The sequence below is a fragment of the Pogoniulus pusillus genome, chromosome Z, assembly GCF_015220805.1.
Source record: "Pogoniulus pusillus isolate bPogPus1 chromosome Z, bPogPus1.pri, whole genome shotgun sequence".
In the NCBI taxonomy this organism is placed as follows: domain Eukaryota; kingdom Metazoa; phylum Chordata; class Aves; order Piciformes; family Lybiidae; genus Pogoniulus; species Pogoniulus pusillus.
Genome location: NC_087309.1, coordinates 90,788,283 through 90,806,161, shown reverse-complemented (window position 1 = coordinate 90,806,161; position 17,879 = coordinate 90,788,283).

Genomic DNA, 17,879 nt, shown 5'->3' with positions numbered 1-17,879 from the left:
TTTTCTCTTTCCTGTGTTTTCCTGAAGACCTTGAGTTCTTGTGACATCAGTTAGTCACAAGATGTTTTTTAACATCTTTTTACATATTGTTTTTGCTTGGAGATCCCAGACCACTCAAGTGCAGACACAGGTATTTTGCACCTGGGTGCACGTCTTAATACTACATTAGTGTTAAGAAGTTTGACTTCCCAAGTTTGGTGATATTCTCTCACTACCACCATTTTTATGGGGCAATGACATTCTCCTTAAAGTCCATTGGGAATGTTTTGTTTCAATGTTGTAGTCTGAAAAATATGGACACAAGAATGAACTGCCTCTGGAAACAGGGGACAAACCACTGCAGCTTTTGTTTTTTGTGTTGTGGTGGGTGTTGGGTTTTTTTGTTTGTTTGGTTGGTTGGTTGGTTGGTTTTGTTGTTGTTGTTTGTTTTGGTGGTTTTTTTTGGGGGGGAGGGAGACACGACAAAGACAGGGATGTGTGTGTATGTGTGTGTAAAGATGATGATCTGCCACAATGAAGGGACGGGGCAACGACTTAATGCAAGCCAAAATTCCATTTTATTAGAAAAATAGGCAGGTATATATTGTATCAGAAGGGCTAGCATGTTAATCACTGATTGGATAGAATTACAGTAAAAGTTAGTAACTACTACATGATTGGCTAATACTCTGCTCAGGCCAAAGACGCTGTTTCTACTTTCTTCTCTGCTCCTTGATATAAGTTGCTATGCAACTATCTGAGCAGTCCTGACCGCAGGATCTTACTTATCTTACTCTTCTGAGGTCTGTCTGACCCACACATTGCATGCCCAAGGTCTATACTATATTTTGTTTTGTCTCGGGCAGCTGTTCCCTGCTAACAGGCCATTCCCCTATTCCTACATCTCCCCCTTTTTGTTGTACAAAGGAGAACCTAACAGTAGCACAACCAATCATTCATTAAATACATGGCAAAATACATAGTAGCAATATAAGTAGCAAGAATATTATAAGTAATACATAACAAAGCATTTTTACATACTACAAATAAATCCAATTAGTCCCCATCCCACAAAAAGTTTTATAAAAAATAAATTCTAAAGAGTGACCATAGCTAAACAAAGCAATTATAATTTAGTGACATTAACTAAAGTAATCCAAACATTAATTTTTGAAAACATAACTAACGCATAATCCAACCTCCCATATTCCCAAGATCACAATAACTGCAACTTTCATCCTGGAGTCAAAGCTGTTACTTTGTCCTTGTCCGTCTGATCTTCTTGAATAGATCCCTTGTAAGGACGAACATATTTTGCTGGTATCCATCTAGGACCTGACTCTGTGGAGACACAAGCATATCCTTTTCCCCATGTTATTAAAGGATAAGGACCTTTGACTTTACCTGATTCTAGGTCACAAATTAAAACTGGTGGCTTTTCCTGAAGCTCAAAAGGCGATTGTTTCCAAAATGTCGCACTGTTGGTGGAATATCATCTATCCTTGTGCAATTCAAAAAGTTGTAAACATAGAGTGCCTTTTGTAATCATTCTTCAGGTGTCACTGAAATCCCCCCTCCCCCTTTTTGTTTTTGCAAAAGAGATTTCAAAGTCTGATGTGATCTCTCAATGATAGATTGCCCTGTAGGGGAGTGTGGAATCCCAGTGACATGCCGAATTCCCCATTCTGAAAAAAAGCTTTGCAAGAATTGAGAAATATAGGCAGGGCCATTATCAGTTTTAATAGCTCGAGGCACTCCTAACATGGCAAAGGCCCTAAGAAAATGCTTTTTTTGCATCCTTTGCTTTTTCTCCTTTGTGACAGGAGGCATATAATGCTCCAGAAAAGGTATCAATAGAAGAATGTACATATTTAAACAATCCAAAATCTGGAACATGAGTCACATCTGATTGCCAAATTTCTAAGCTGTTTAATCCACAAGGGTTAACACCTTCGCTACCTGTAGGCACAATGGTACGTTGGCAATCTGGACAGGATGCAATGATATCTACTGCTTGTTAAGCAGACAATTCAAATTGCCTTCTTAAGCCCTTTGCATTTTGATGGAAAAACATATGACTGAGCTTGGCCTGAGCCATTCAATCAGGTAAAGTCAAAACTGGTAAAGTCAGTAAATCTGCTTGGCAATTCCCTTCTGCAAAAAATCCTGGGAGGTCAGTATGAGATCTAATGTGCATAATGAAAAATGAATGTTGTCTGTTATTTAAAAGAAAAATCAATTTCTGCAGCAAATCAAAAAGGTGAGGATTTGGAACATCTTTAGAGTGCAGCATCTTCAGCACGTATAACAATTCCTGCCACATAGGCAGAATCAGTGACTAAATTGAAAGGCTTATCATGATGTAATTGAAACACGCATGTAACTGCTGCTAGTTCTACTATTTGAGGAGAACCTGGATGTAAAAAAACATCTGAATTCCAACATTGCATATTAGCATCCCACCAAACTATTGCTGACTTTTGTGATGTTCCTGACCCATCTGTAAAAAAGGTAATTGCATCCAATGGTTGAAAGCTTCTCTTAGGTTCCTCTGCCAGAGCAAAAGATAAATGAAACAATTTGTGGGGTGGTGGGTGATTTGAAAACTGACCCACATACCCCTGGACTGCCACTTGAAATGGTAAGGAATTCTGCATCAGCCAGATAAAATAAGCATCTGTAAGCGGGGTGTAAATGACTGAAAATTGTTTGCCCGTTAGGGTAACTACCCTATTCCTGGCTTTCATGATAACATGAGCAAACATTTCTGGCTGGGAATAAATAGTTTTTGAAGACTGATGAGGTAAAAAGACCCACTCAAGAAGTAGCAATGGATCTTTCAGGCTCAAATCCCATTGAAAGATGAGACCCAAAGGTTTAACATCATCCCACAAAATTATCAGAAATAGTGGCAGGTTAGGGTCCCAACGATAAGCCTGTTGTGATTGTATAGCTTCACAAATTTTTTTAATGGCTTCCTTTGCTTCTGGAGTCAAAGAGCAGGGGGCAGACAAATTAATGTCACCTTCTAGGAGTTCAAATAGTGGGGCCAAATCAGAATTAGAAATACCCAGAAAAGGCCGTAGCCAATTTATAGAACCTAGTAGTTTTTGAATGTCATGCAAATTGTTCACTTGAGTTTGCAGCTGAACCTTCTGAGGTGTTACTGTTTGAGCTCTTATTTTCCATCCCAGGTATTGCCAAGGTTCAATTCTCTGTATCTTTTCTTTAGAGATACAAAGACAAGCTTTTTCAATGGCTGCACAAACCTCCTGTACCTCCCATTCCATGTCAAATGGGTCTTTGGCAGCAATAAGCAAATCATCCATGTAATGATACAGCAATACCTGAGGAAATTGCTCACGTACTGGAGACAATGCTTTAGCCACATACCATTGACAAATTGTGGGGCTATTTTTCATTCCCTGTGGTAATACAGTCCAGTGATAACGCTTTAGAGGTGCTCGCATATTAACACTTGGGATGGAAAAGGCAAACCGAGGAGCATCTTCAGGGTGAAGAGGAATGCTAAAAAAGCAATCTCAAATCTATGACAGTTAAAGCCCAATTTCTAGGGATCATTGTGGGAGAGGGGAGCCCTGGTTGCAATGCTCCCATGGATTCCATAGCATCATTAATTTTTCTTAAATCATGAAGCAAACGCCATTTGCCAGATCGTTTTTGAATCACAAAAACAGGAATATTCCAGGGACTAAAAGAAGGTACTATGTACCCTTGCTCTAGCTGCTCCTGTACTAACTGTTCCAAGGCGCGAAGTTTTTCCTCAGGGAGGGGCCACTGATCTACCCATATAGGAATTTGTATTTTCCAAGATAATTTTGGGGTATCGCACCCATCAGCAGCCCTCTCTAAAAATGTGTTTCCAATGTGAGACCCCATTGCGACAGGACACCTCTCCCCCACAGGACCATAGGTACCGGCAACACAAAAGGTTTAACAGTTGCAATCCTTCCCTCAGGCCCAACAATCTGTATAAATTCCACACTCTGCTGACTTTCCCCCACACCCCCTATTCCTGCCAGTGGCTGTAAGATTTTTGCCAGTGGCCATATCGGGGGCCATTTGGCCAAAGAAATAACAGTGACATCAGCACCAGTATCAATAATGCCATTTAAAACAACGTGCTGGTCTGCTTTTTTCATTATGCATTTTTGTATAGGTCTTTCATTAGACACCGACTGAGTCCAATAGACCTCTGGAAGTCCTGTTGAACCAAAAGCTCCTTCACGTTTCTTCACTGTTTGAGGATTAAATGGATCCCTAGGAAGTAAAAGCAACTGAGCTATACGACTATTTTTTTCAATCGTACAGGGAGGGAGTGGTGTCCAAACCATAATTTTCACTTCCTTTGCATCACTATCAATAACTCCCGGTAATACAAAAAGACCAGTCAGGGTAGTCGACGATCTTCCCAAAATCAAAGCTCTTGTATTTTCTGGCAAAGGTCCCTGAAAGTTCGTGTCTAATAAATGAACTGAAGAATCGAGTAAGGTCACTGCATGTTTGGTTTCCAAGTCCAGTCCTGCACTGCCTGTTGTGGCTCATTGCAAGCCGCGGATTTGCGTTCGGAGAGCTGGTATGCCGGGTGTATCATTTGTGTCGGAGCGCGGCGCCGGTCCGCGCTCTTTCGCCAGTTTCCCTGAAGCGGCTTCCCTTGTTTATCATATTTAGAGTGGCACTGAGTTGCATAATGGCGACCTTTCTGGCACCGGGGGCATATTGATATAGACTTATTCACTTGCCCCTTTTGAGCATAACAGTTCTTCCTAATGTGACCTGGCTTCCCGCAGCCAAAACAAACAGTCGCCCTCCCCACTGTGTTCACAGCGGCAAAAGCAGCCGCCATAGTCTCGCATTTAAAATCGGACGTCCCGAAGCGATTGCAAGCTTCCATCATCTCAACCAGGGAGGGTTTTGGATTCGGTAACGATTTCAGCAACTTCTTACAGTCCACGTTGGCATTTTCAATTGCTAATTGTTGAAGTAAAATCTCCCTAGCTTCCTCGTTTTCAACCTGCTTTCCAAGAGCTTCCTGCAGTCTTGCTACGAAGTCCATAAACAACTCCTTTGGTCCTTGCATAATAGTCGTAAAAGCCTTTTGGGGTTTGCGGGTGTCTGGAATCTTAAGGAGTGCTCGTTTAGCAGCCTCCTTAGTGGCATCCAGAGCTTCTCTCGGACAATCTCTCGCCTGGGCAACGGGATCGGCTAATGGCCCCGTGCCCATCAGATGATCCATAGTTAATGCTTGCAGGGCTGGATTATTCCCCGCTGCAAACCTTTGTAAAACAGTTTCTAAACTCTGACGCCATCCCGACTCCCAAAGCACGTATTGAGAAGAATTTAAAAGCAATTTGGCTATTGTCTTCAGATCATAAGGTGTTAAAACGTAACTTTCACAAACGGACCCAAGCAATCCCGCGAAATAATGTGAACCCAGTCCATTATCAGCGGCAACACGGCGCAGCTCTTTGGTAACTGAAAAGCTGAGAGCTTCCCACTGGGGGTTGCCGCCACGCCCTGGATAGATCACCGGTGCTGCAATAATGCGGGCTGGTACTGTGGCAGGTCGGGGCGGAATCGTAATACACCCTGCCATGTCGGCATCCCCTTCGTCTAAAGCTCGTTGTTTAATTGCTGCCCACTCCACACGGGGATCATGACCATCCGGTGGATTTGGGTCTGGTTCCTTTTCGGGATCGAAGGGATCTAACTCAAAAGGATCTTCGCTAAATGATGTTGATTGCGAAGTTCCCACAGCAGGCTTAAATCGCACTCGCGGCTTAGGCGCCGGTAGGGTAGGCGAGTCCTTAGCATCAAAAGGCAGGGGAGGGGCAGAGGGTTGAATCGGAGCATTCGTCTGCATTCCCTTCTTCTTTAAGTCTAAGGGATTAAATGCTCTCCCCGACTTCCCCTCCTGTTCTTTAACAGCCTCAAACACCTTTCGCCACGGTGCAAGCAAGCGCTGTGCATCTAAATCACCATTTGTAGAAAGATCCCATAAACAGACCCCTACTTTGTCCCATAGTTCTGACTCAAAAACCGTAATTTCTGTAGTGTCAGGGAATTCATCCTTGACCCATCTCATAAGTAATTCCAGCTCATAACCGGATATGTCTTTCTTATGTTCATATACAAAATCTTTCATGAGCTTATAAACGTCCCTTTCTTCATATGAGGTTTGATTCCCCATATATAAGTTCCTCTGAGCTCACCTACCAATCTCGAGGAGGTGATGAAGTGCGGGCCTGCAATCTGCTTCCTTTCAGCAGCTTTCAGTTCCCAGAGGCTTGCGGCCGGTCGTCCTCGTATCCCAGACGATAAGCACTGATATCACATCGGGAGTCACCATTTGCCGCAATGAAGGGACGGGGCAACGACTTAATGCAAGCCAAAATTCCATTTTATTAGAAAAATAGGCAGGTATATATTGTATCAGAAGGGCTAGCATGTTAATCACTGATTGGATAGAATTACAGTAAAAGTTAGTAACTACTACATGATTGGCTAATACTCTGCTCAGGCCGAAGACGCTGTTTCTACTTTCTTCTCTGCTTCTTGATATAAGTTGCTATGCAACTATCTGAGCAGTCCTGACCGCAGGATCTTACTTATCTTACTCTTCTGAGGTCTGTCTGACCCACACATTGCATGCCCAAGGTCTATACTATATTTTGTTTTGTCTCGGGCAGCTGTTCCCTGCTAACAGGCCATTCCCCTATTCCTATAATGATCCATATTAAAACCAACCAAGTTACATTTGTTTCTCAGACAGATTCAGCCTGGATCAGTTAAATAAATATTGGAATATATATGACCTTAAGGATATGTGGTAATCTGATCATGTGGCCTTACACATGAAATGGGTGGCTCTTGAACCTTACAGGAATCATGGATTTGTGAGAAAATGCAGCCAGAGAATCGAGCAGTGTGTTATTTGTAACACTGCTTGCAGCAGGAAGGCAACAGTAGTACCAACAATGCAAACATCTAACACAAAAATAAATGTACAATACACGTGTTTGTTACATGGTTTTAGTCCCCTGTAAAGCTGTGGAAATCACAGAATCACTGAATAGTTTGAATTGGAAGGGACCAGTCATCTGGTAAAATTCTCCTGCAATAAGCAGGAACATCTTCAACTAGGTAAGGTTGCTCAGTGTCCCATCCAACCTGAGATGGGGCTCCTACCACTTACGTCAGAAACATGTTCCAGTGTTTTGCCACTGTAATTATAAAATAATCATTTGTATCTAGCCTAAATCTCCCCTCTTCGGTTTAGAACTAATTCCATACAATGTTGTATTGCAACACCTCCTACTACAAAGTTTATCCCTAACTTTTTTTATAGGCCACTTTTAAGTACTGAAAGATTTCATTAAGGTCTCACCAGAGCTTTCTGTTAAGCAACCTTAAACGTCTCAGCCTTTTATCATAGCAGAGGTTTTACATCCCAGGTGTTACATGGGGGGAGGACCCATTGTGGTCCTCTGGACCTGCTCCAGCTAGTCCATGTTCTTCTTGTGCTGAGGGCTCCAGAGCTTGATGTGATACTGTAGGTTGGCTCTCACCAGAGCAGAAGAGAAGACAGTGTGATGGTTTGGGTGTTACCCGCCCACACACACACACTTTGGAAATCACCCAGACTAGACTCAGCCAGCTCTGGAAATATGAATGAAGCTTATGTTTACAGCTATCAGAATATACAAGCAGATATTTACAGTAGATACAGTTATATACAAAAATATACAAGGTAAAAAGGTAATACAGAAACACAACTCCCCTCCCAGAAACCTGAGTCCCCAGGAGGGGCTCTCAACCATCCCTTCACCTTCTCTCTACCCCTCTCAACCTTACTCCAGTCCCAAGGAAGAATAGAGGTTCGGACAGGGGGTTAGGAAGCAAAGTGGATTAGTCCAAAATGGAGGGTGAGGTTAGAGAGTAATATGTAGCTCAGACAGCAGCCCCAGCGAGAGTGGTTATCTAATGTTTTTATTTCTTGTTACTATACATCTCAGCAAGCCTGTGAGCAAAGCAGACATCACCATTATTTTCTTTCCCCAACCTGTAATCTAGTTCTTCTCACCAAAACATTCTAGCCTGCTTCAAACTAGCACAGACAGGATCACCAATCTTGACTTGCTACCCACACATTTTTTTATGCAGCCCAGAATATGGTTGTCCTTCTGTGCTGCAAGTGCACATTCCCAGCTTATGTCCAAATTTTAATTCACCAGTACTCCCAAGTTCTCCTCAGGGTTATTAGTCTCAATCCCTTCTGCCTCCAGCCATGTTGATACTAAGAAGTTACTCAACTCAGATGCAGTACCTTCTTAAATCTCATGAGGGTCACGCAGACCCACTTCTAGAGCTTGTCCATGTCCCTTTGGGTGGCATCTGCTTCTTGAAGCATGTCAGCTGCACCACTGAGCTTGATATCATGTGCAGACTTGCTGAGAGTCTATTCAATCCCATGGTCTATGTCACAAAAGAAGACGTTAAACAGTACTATTAAACGGAAATGTGGGATCTATGTCTTATATAGCATCCCCAGAAGAGCACCTGGTATTTGATCATGTTCCCATAGCATAGAAATTGCTTTCAGAATATACAGCACAACTTCGAGCTGATTTATTTTGCTTGAAAGCAGAAAAGAGAAAGAAAATTAGCAGCAGGCAAATGCATTGAGCAATAAGTAGAGTAAGACACAGAGCTGACGGTGGTAGTGATCTCTTAAATTACATTCCCATATGACCTGATATAGGGACAGTTTCTGTGCTTAGTTGCTGCACTCTCCTGGCAGCATGACCAGCTTCCAGAAGAGAAAATTGAACAAAGGTACTCTGGAAGAGAAAGCAGCAAACCACACCCAGAAAATGAGGGAGATTGAGTATTGTTCCAAAGGAAAATTCAGTCTTTTTCCACTTTGGAAAAATAAGTCAGATTTGCTGTCTTTTCTAAAACATGGTATATTGACTCTATGTAGTCTGGGTGAGTAAAGTGTAGGTCACAGATAAGCATTACCCATTCCTACTTTTTCAGTCCCAGCAAGATTACTTGAACAGTCTTCCAAAGCATTGTCTCACTTACATGAAGATTTCCATCTGTAAAACCAGAAAGACTGGCTTTACAGATGGAAATCTTCAAGTTCTTTGTGAGAAATACAAGCCCCACTCTTCAGGCAAGTCTTCTTCCAGCTTGTAACTTTAAGAAAGGGAGCCTGTGTCATTCAGGATCCTATATGCAAGGTAAAAGAATTCATTGACTCACAGCTGTGTATACTCACATAGCTCACAGCAAACCTGTGTGTTCATAGGCCATGCATGCAGGGCATCTGTTCTCTGGGAAGCTGCAAAAAAGCAGTGTAATGGGTTAAACTGAACTAGCAGGTTAACCTGTATGCCTCCCCCAAAACAGAAGTGAGGGGAAAAAAACACATTAAAAAGCTGGACTGAGACAAAAAGAGATAGCTAAGAGTTTACTGAACAAATCAGAGAATCATAGTACAAAACCATGATTACCTTAGCCTTTTTGCAGAAAAAGCACAGCAGAAAGCAGCCAGCGGCAACAAGCAGAAGCAAGTGAATTAAAAACCCAAGCCAGGGAGCTACTCTCCTATCTTTGCCTGTCCCACTGTAATCTCAGTGGAAGAGAGACAACAATATCCAAAACCCTGTAACCCAAAAGCATCAACTAGAACAGGAAGCCTGACACATTACAGTATGAACTTAAAGCCTCATAATACTTTACTCAAGACAGCGCTTTCCTTTTGAAGCTGGCATGGGCAAGATGGTGTGAATAGCAGTAGATTAAAACTCAACCTATGATAAGCAGCTTGTTACTCAACGGGCAATGTTTTTTCCATATATGAACCTTCAGTATCTGTCTTAATATCTCAGTAAGAAGACATGAATCACCTTTTCTGTCTACGTGTACCTCATGCTTGGCTATGCTGCTTGCTTGTACCAGCATATGTGCCAGTGGAGCACCTGGGTAAAATGACTCTTTGTTCACCAATATGGTTAGATGGCCATAGTCTGTTTTATTTCCATGATGCAGAGACTTACATGCTTTCTTGCAAGAGGTGTGCTCCACTAAGATTGGTTACATATAGAGGGTACAGGGTTACATGTAAGGCATGGATAGGGTAATATACTATAACAATCTGAGGGTCAGCCTCCGGGGCTGGCTAACTCTGCCCACATGCAGCTGGTACTCCACCCCCTGCAGCTGCATGTGGGGGGTGCTACCCAGCACCTGGTATCTTAACTCCCAAGATGGGCTCAAGGACACGGGTTGCTCATGTTTATCATTTCATATCCTGTTAGCAAGAAATTCTCCAACACATATGTGTTTGCACAGGTATTTTCCACCCTTCTTTTTCTTGAGGACTCACTTCCTCTATGCATGAAAATTCTTGCATACATTATGACAGGCAGGAACAAGTCATACTTGCAGAGAGAGCTGCTCCACACAGAGTCAGCAGAGTGGATAGTCTGAGCAGATTTTCCTTACCTTCTTCTGAAAAGTCCTACAGAATTAAAATCTACATTCCCCCTAGAAAACAAGATTATTAGCTACTGCTCTGTTGCCCAATTAGCAGAAGACAAGACTGAAAATCTTCTGACTCAGATTTGATTTATGCCATGTGTCCAAGATCCACCTGGTTGGTGGTAGCTCTATACTTCATATGACGGAAGAATTCTTAGAGGCTCCTTGAGTTTTCCAGCATGTGGTGGTTTGGCTGTTACCTGCCCCCACACACTTTAGAAGGTACCCCAGCTAACTCAGCTGGACTCTGGGAATATAAATGAAGCTATTTATTTACAGCTAGCACAATATACAAGCAGATATTTACAATATATACAGTTATATACAGAACTATACAAATTAAAAGGTAATACAGAAACACAACTTCCCTCCCAGAAACCTGAGTCCCCAGGAGGGGCTCTCAACCACCCCTGCACCTTCCCCCTGCCCCTCTCAACCTTACCCCAGTCCTAAGGAAGAAAAGAGGTTCAGCCAAGAGGTTAATAAGCAAGGTTAGTGGCAGTGAGGTTAGGGAGATGTAGCTCAGTCTGAAGCCAGAAGCAGAGTGAGTAAAAAACAGCGAAAGTGTTATCTAATGTTTACTTTCTTGTTCCCATACCTGTCAGTGAGACTGTGAGGGAAGCTGACATCACAATTGTTTTCCTTTTCACAGCCAATTATCTACTTTTTCTCACCAAAACATTCTAGCCTGCTTCAAACTAGCACACAGCAGCGCATCTTTAAAGAGATGGTTTTGGTTTATGTGACTACAGAAATTACTTCTGTGAGAAAACACCAGAAGATGTCCCTGCAAAAGACACAGCTAGTTCCATCTGTCTCACAAGCAGACCTGACACTGACTGAAGTTGAGCCCATCAGCAAAGCTGGTATAACCTCAGTGAGAAGATACTTAAGAAAGGCTAAAAAACACCAACAGCTGTGGGGAGAGAAAGGTGAGAGCATATACATATAAAAAAAACCAACCCTGCAGAGCACCAAGGTCAACGAAGAATGAGAGTGTAGTGTTTCCAGCTGAAAATCATCTGTATATATTCTACACCATTTTGAGCAATGGCCGTTGCATGACAGAAATGGGCCTTGAGGGGATTTATGAAGCTCACAGGATGTTACATATTTTGTAAAATTCCTTGTTCTGGTGGGGATGGCTGGGTGTAAGGGGTTAACCCTCCTGGGGGAGTGGTCTTGACCCTGACCCCAGATCCTCCTGACTTCCCCCCCCCCCCCCCCCCCAAGAGGTAGGCCTTAACCTTACTCCAGGTATAGTGCTTAGCCCACTCCCACTTCCTGTCTAGCCCGCTATAAAAACGGAGGAACTTCCTGTTTTGTTCTCTCTTGCCTTGCCTCCCTGCCTGACAGGACCACCCTCCTGTTCCTGCTGCTCTTTTTTTTTTTTTAACCATGTGGCCATCAGTCCACAAGGGTGGACAAAACCCATTGCCATCAATCTAGTTATATATATGTACATATATGTAAAATATTGTTTTTTCCTTCCCTACACCTTTTTGTAACTCCCCTACCTCAAATACCTTTTATTTATTGTTAAAGTTTTCTCTTTTAACTTCCAAATCAAAGTGAGACTATTTATTTGGGTGTGGTTTACCTTTTCCTCTCTACATCTAATTTGATTTCTTTGAAAAAAAGGGTTAGAGGGAAAGACATCCTATAAATTGTTATTGGTGTTATTAACGATATTTGAGTTTCTGGGAAATTTAAACTAGAACTGAGACATTGGACTTTCTATTTCTGGTTTTGATTTTTGTGTGGATAGTATGGTGCAGGTTCTTGTGCAGATTCTGCACAGATTTTGGTCAGGTTTGTTTTTTTTTTCCCTCCCCACTCTTTAGTCTAATCTGGTATCTCTGCAATGGAGTAGTAGATCATTTGTATACCTTAACTAAAACTCTCTATCTCCCTGCTGTTATGTGAGAGGGGAGCAGGGAGGGAGGGAAGAGGTCAGGCAGGTTAACTTGTTTACTGTGTGCTAACTTGTTACATGTCTTATCTGGCACCATATGTGGGTCTTGAGAGGGCTGAGCTGAGATATATTAAGAATTCGATTCTGTTGTTTGTCCTATATTTGCTTTAACATGTTTCCCTTTGTGTTAAAACATTTATTTTCCTGAGTGTGTTTCCTGTTCTGGTTGCACTACAGACATTCTCATATAAACTCTCATGAACTTTTTGTATTTGCATGCTCTTTGGTAATCTTGGTAACCATGATGCTTGTATTTGTCACTCTGGCAAAATGGCTTAATATTTTCCTGCTACTGTGTTTTTTACTAGCATGTTTGCTATAAGTGGATTGCTGCTCCAGTTCTTTAGTCTGATTTTTGTATATGGTGTCATCGTTTATCAGTAATATCACCCAACTAATGAATGGAATAGAAAAGACCATTTATTACCTTTAGAGATAACTGCTTTTGACATCAAGTCTCTTAAATGTGTGCCTGGTCTTGGTCATAGTGTCACAAATTTGTTCCAAGAACAATGGACACCTGCCCTAAGATTGAATAGTTATGAGTGCTAGGGTGTGTGGGAAAGTCTGGGCCAGTATTTGGCCCACTGATCACCTCCAGTGTTTTCAAACTTCACTCCTGAGCAATTGCAAAATCCTAATGAGCTGGTGAAGCGTTTGATAAAAGGATGTTGTCAGCCTGAAAATTCCTGGGAAACACAAATCACTGGGACGTGTTGGGTTCTGGCCCATGTATATCAAGCTCTTCTTAGTGCCATTCAGCGTGCAGAGGAAGGGGGAGAGGAGGAAGACATCTCTGGGCCTGCGAAGAGACCAAGAAGCATGGTAGCAGTCCCAGAGAGCCATTGTTTACCAGTATAAGTTGCCACTATACAGAAAAAGAAGTACGCAAGAAAAACGGCTCATTTTGCAAAAAAAAAAAAAAATGAGGATGAATCAGGGCCATCAAAAGGGCAAGAGGAAGCACCAGAGGTAATCACTTTATTTTTATGATGGGCACATGTCTTTGGGTGAGTTGCAGGACATATGGAAGGACTATGGCTGCCACCCATATGAGGCCATTATCACCTGAATGCTCTGATGCTGGGATATTTGAGCTAATGGTTTGGAATTGGAAGGCAGGGAAGTCAAGCTGTTGAGATCCTTGTCTGGGGAAGGGGACAGTGACAAGGTTATCGGGAAAATGGTACAAACTCTCAGTCTCTGGAGATGGCTTCTAGCAGGTGTAAGGGATAGGTACCTCCTCAGAGATATGAGGAATTGCCTTGGAAGATGGATTCCCATGGAGAAAGGCATACAATATTTGAGAGAAATAGCTGTGCTAGAAATGCTCTACAATGACACGAATGACAATCTTCAGCCTGTATATGCAGATGAGGTAGTATGCACACTAGCCACAGGCAAAAATTTCATATGAGCTGTACTGTCATAAACCAGCTCATTGACAATGTCAGTCTAGGCCATGAGACATGGCCAAGGACAAACAGTGGATGAACTGGTTAGCTTGATTCGGCAATATGAAGGAAGTCTCCTAAGGTACAGGCCCGTGTTTCAGCCATGGAGGCACTGACTTGAAAGTGTAACCAATTCTAAGGGAATGAACCCTTCCTGTGCAGCCTTGTATTTCAGCTATTAGAAGCAAACACCTCTCTGTCCAAGAGAGAGAATCTGGGAAGCAGACACCATGAAGCATCCTCCAGTTTTACTTACATGACCAGGTGAAGAACATGAAAAAGTCATATGGAAAGTCCACTTCAGCCCTAACTGCACCAGTCTGTTAATTTCAAGGAATCCCTTCTCAGAAGAATGCTGCCTTAGTTTCCAGTGGGAAATCTTCTGGAAAAAAAAGCAAATCAATGCTGCCTCTAATCCTCTCAAAGGGACTTCTAAGGCTTTCTTAGAATATGTAAGTGATTCTGATTGGGATTAGATGAACCCTGCCTCCAGGTGAAAGAGAGAGACAATCTGGTCTATTAGAATGTGTGGATCAGATTGCCTGGTATGTCAAAACCACAAGAATATAAAGCTTTAGTGGATATGGGTGCACGATGTACTTTGATGCCATCCAACTGTGAGGGGACAGAACCTATCTATATTTCTGGCGTGACAGACAAATCCCAACAGCTAAGTGTTTTAGAAGCTGAGGTGAGCCTCATTGAGACTGAATGCCACAAATATCTGATTGTGACTGGCCTAGGTGCCCCATGCATCCTTGGTATAGACTATCTTAGGAAAGGGTATTTCAAAGATCCAAAAGGATACTGGTGGGCATTTGGTTAGCTGTGTTAGGAATAGAGGAAAGGAAATGATAGACTGACTTATTTGGTCTTTCAGGAGACCCTTTCGTGGTAGCTCTTGTTAGGTGTTAGAGATCAGCAAATGCCACTTTCCACTGCAGTGGTGAACCAGCAGCAATATCACACCAGTCAGGATTCTTTGATCCTCATCTGTAAATTAATTAAAAAACTGGGGAGATGAAAGATGATCACTAAAACTTATTCACCCTTCAACAGCACATATGACCAGTTGTTCTAGTTTAGCTTGCTGGAGTCCAAAGCCAAACAGAACAAATATTTTAGGCTCTCTCTCCCTGTGCCTTTTCCCTGCATGAAATATTTTAGGCAGAAGGGTAAAAGGGGTAGAAAATACTCAAATAATAGTCTTGCTCCAATTTGGAAGTTAAAAGAAAAACTTTAACAATGAATAAAAGGTTTTTAAGGTAAGGGAGTTTGCAGAGGTGTAAGGGAAGGAAAAACAGATACAAAATATATATATATAGCAACATTGATGGCAATGGATTGCCTGAGGTAGCTGGCTAGCCGTGTGGTTAGCTGGCTAAGTAGGAGCAGCTGCAGCAGCAAGGCGGGTGTTGGTGATCAAAGGCAGAGAGAAAGAACAGGAAGTTCACCTGCTTCTTTATAGGGTTGGAGACAGGAAGTAGGAGCGGGCTAACCATTTACCTGAGGGAACTTCCCACTAGGGGAGGTCAGGGGCACCTGAGGGCTTAGGTTCTAGACCCTGCCTACCAGGAGGGCTCAGGGCCATCTGGGATTGGGTTTTACAGGCCACTTCCCAGCCCCCTAGAGGGCTTAATCCCTAACACCAGTGCAGAATTTCAGTGGTGAATGGAGGCTGACACTGGACTACTTTGCTCCAGTGAGATCACACCAGTCGTGAGTACTGCTATGCTGGAGCTCCAGTACTGACTGGAGTCTAAGGCAGCCAGAAGGTGTGCTGCTTGACATTGCTAATGCATTCTTCTACATTCCAATAGCATTGGAATGCACACCACAGTTTGCTTTCACATGTAGAGGTGTCCAACATATCTTGAATCAGCTGCCCCAGGAGTGGAAACACAGCCCCACCACTTGGCATGGACTGATCCAGACTGTACTGGAACAGCACGGAGTTCTAGAACACTTGCAGTACACTGATCACATCATTGAGTGGGGTGACACAGCAGAAGACATTTAGGAGAAAGGGAAGAAAATAATCCAGATTTTCACAAGGCTGGGATTGCTATAGAACACAGTAAGGTCAAGGGACTTTCAAGAGAGATTCAGTTCTTAGGAATAAAATGGCATGGCAAGTGTTGCCAAATCCCAGTGGATGTCATCAACAAGATCACCGCTATGTCTCCACTTACCAATAAGAAGGAAATCCAGGCTTCCTCAAGTGTCTTGGGTTTCTGGAAGATGCATATCCCAAACTACAGCTTGATTGTGACCCCTCTCTACCAAGTGACTCAGATGAAGAATGATTTTCAGTGGAGCCCTGAGTAATGACAGGCTTTTGAACAAATCAAACAGGAGATTGTGCATGCAGTAGACCTTGGTCCAGTTCATACAGGACAAGATGGTTCAGATGTACTTTACACTGCAGGGAAGAATGGTCCCACATGGAGTCTTTGGCAGAAAACATCCAGGGAGACTTGAGGTCAAGTGTTGGAGAATTTCTTGCTAACAGGACACAAAATGATAAACATGAGCAACCTGTGCTGGGAAGTGTCCTTGAGCCCATCTTGGGAGTTAAGATACCAGGTGCTGGGTAGCACCCCCCACATGCAGCTGCAGGGGGTGGAGTACCAGCTGCATGTGGGCAGAGTTAGCCAGCCCCGGAGGCTGACCCTCAGATTGTTATAGTATATTACCCTATCCATGCCTTACATGTAACCCTGTACCCTCTATATGTAACCAATCTTAGTGGAGCACACCTCTTGCAAGAAAGCATGTAAGTCTCTGCATCATGGAAATAAAACAGACTATGGCCATCTAACCATATTGGTGAACAAAGAGTCATTTTACCCAGGTGCTCCATTGGCAGTCAACCTCCAGGGTTTTGGAGTCAAAGCTACAAAGGGGCTGAGGCCAACTACACTTCAACCAAGAAACAGATAATGGCAGCATTTGAGGGTTTTTAAACTGCCTCAGAAGTAACTGGTACTGAAACACAGCTCCTCCTGGCACCCTATGTTGTGGTTGGCCTGTGTCATGGAGGGGTATTCTGCCACCTACGCCTATTTTGGCAAAGGGGAGAAATTAGTTGGTGTAAGATAATATTCTATAAAAATATATATTTATTAAACTCAATATTCTGAACTCTCGCCACCCCCAACCACTGTATATTAATATTAAAAAGATTCTACATGGTCATGGAAACATTCTAAGATTAATATCTACAGTAACTTATTAATAACTAGCAAACATTGAAGCTATACACAGAGAGAGGATCTTCCCCATGGCTTAATGCCGCTCAGAATCTATATGCTATTCACCCAGCAGAGTGGGCTGGAAACTGTTTCTGCTCTATGACAGAGGCAACAGATATTACAGAGGCATTAAAGCATTCACTTACAATCCTTATTAATCATCAGTCACCCTCCAGGGCTACGTCACAGCCTATTACTAGTGTCCAAACTTCAGGGGAGTCTTTGCCCATGGACTTTGAGGCTGGAATCCTCCTGGCTTCAGGGGGAAAGGATGAATCTTCCTGGCTTGTGGGGAAATAGTCTCTGACCTTGTGCTGCTGGCAAAGGACACAATCTCTGCCCTTGTCTCCTGGCTTCTTCTGGATGCTCTGTCCAGGGATTCTTGGCAGGACCTCAGGTGCATGAGAGGATGTCGTGCTGCCTCAGCACAATGTAACAGTGGCCAGACAGGCCGATCATGTGCAGGCAATTCAGAGTCTGCTTCCTGGTAACTCAGCAGCAGTGGCACTTAGCAGGCAATCAATGATAAGGCAGCGGGCATGCAAGGTATGCATGGCTGGCTGGGAGATTATGGGCTCCACATATATATAGGCAGGCTTAAGTGAGCTCTGCTAGTGAGTACACAGGCAGGGGAATCTGAGCTATGCA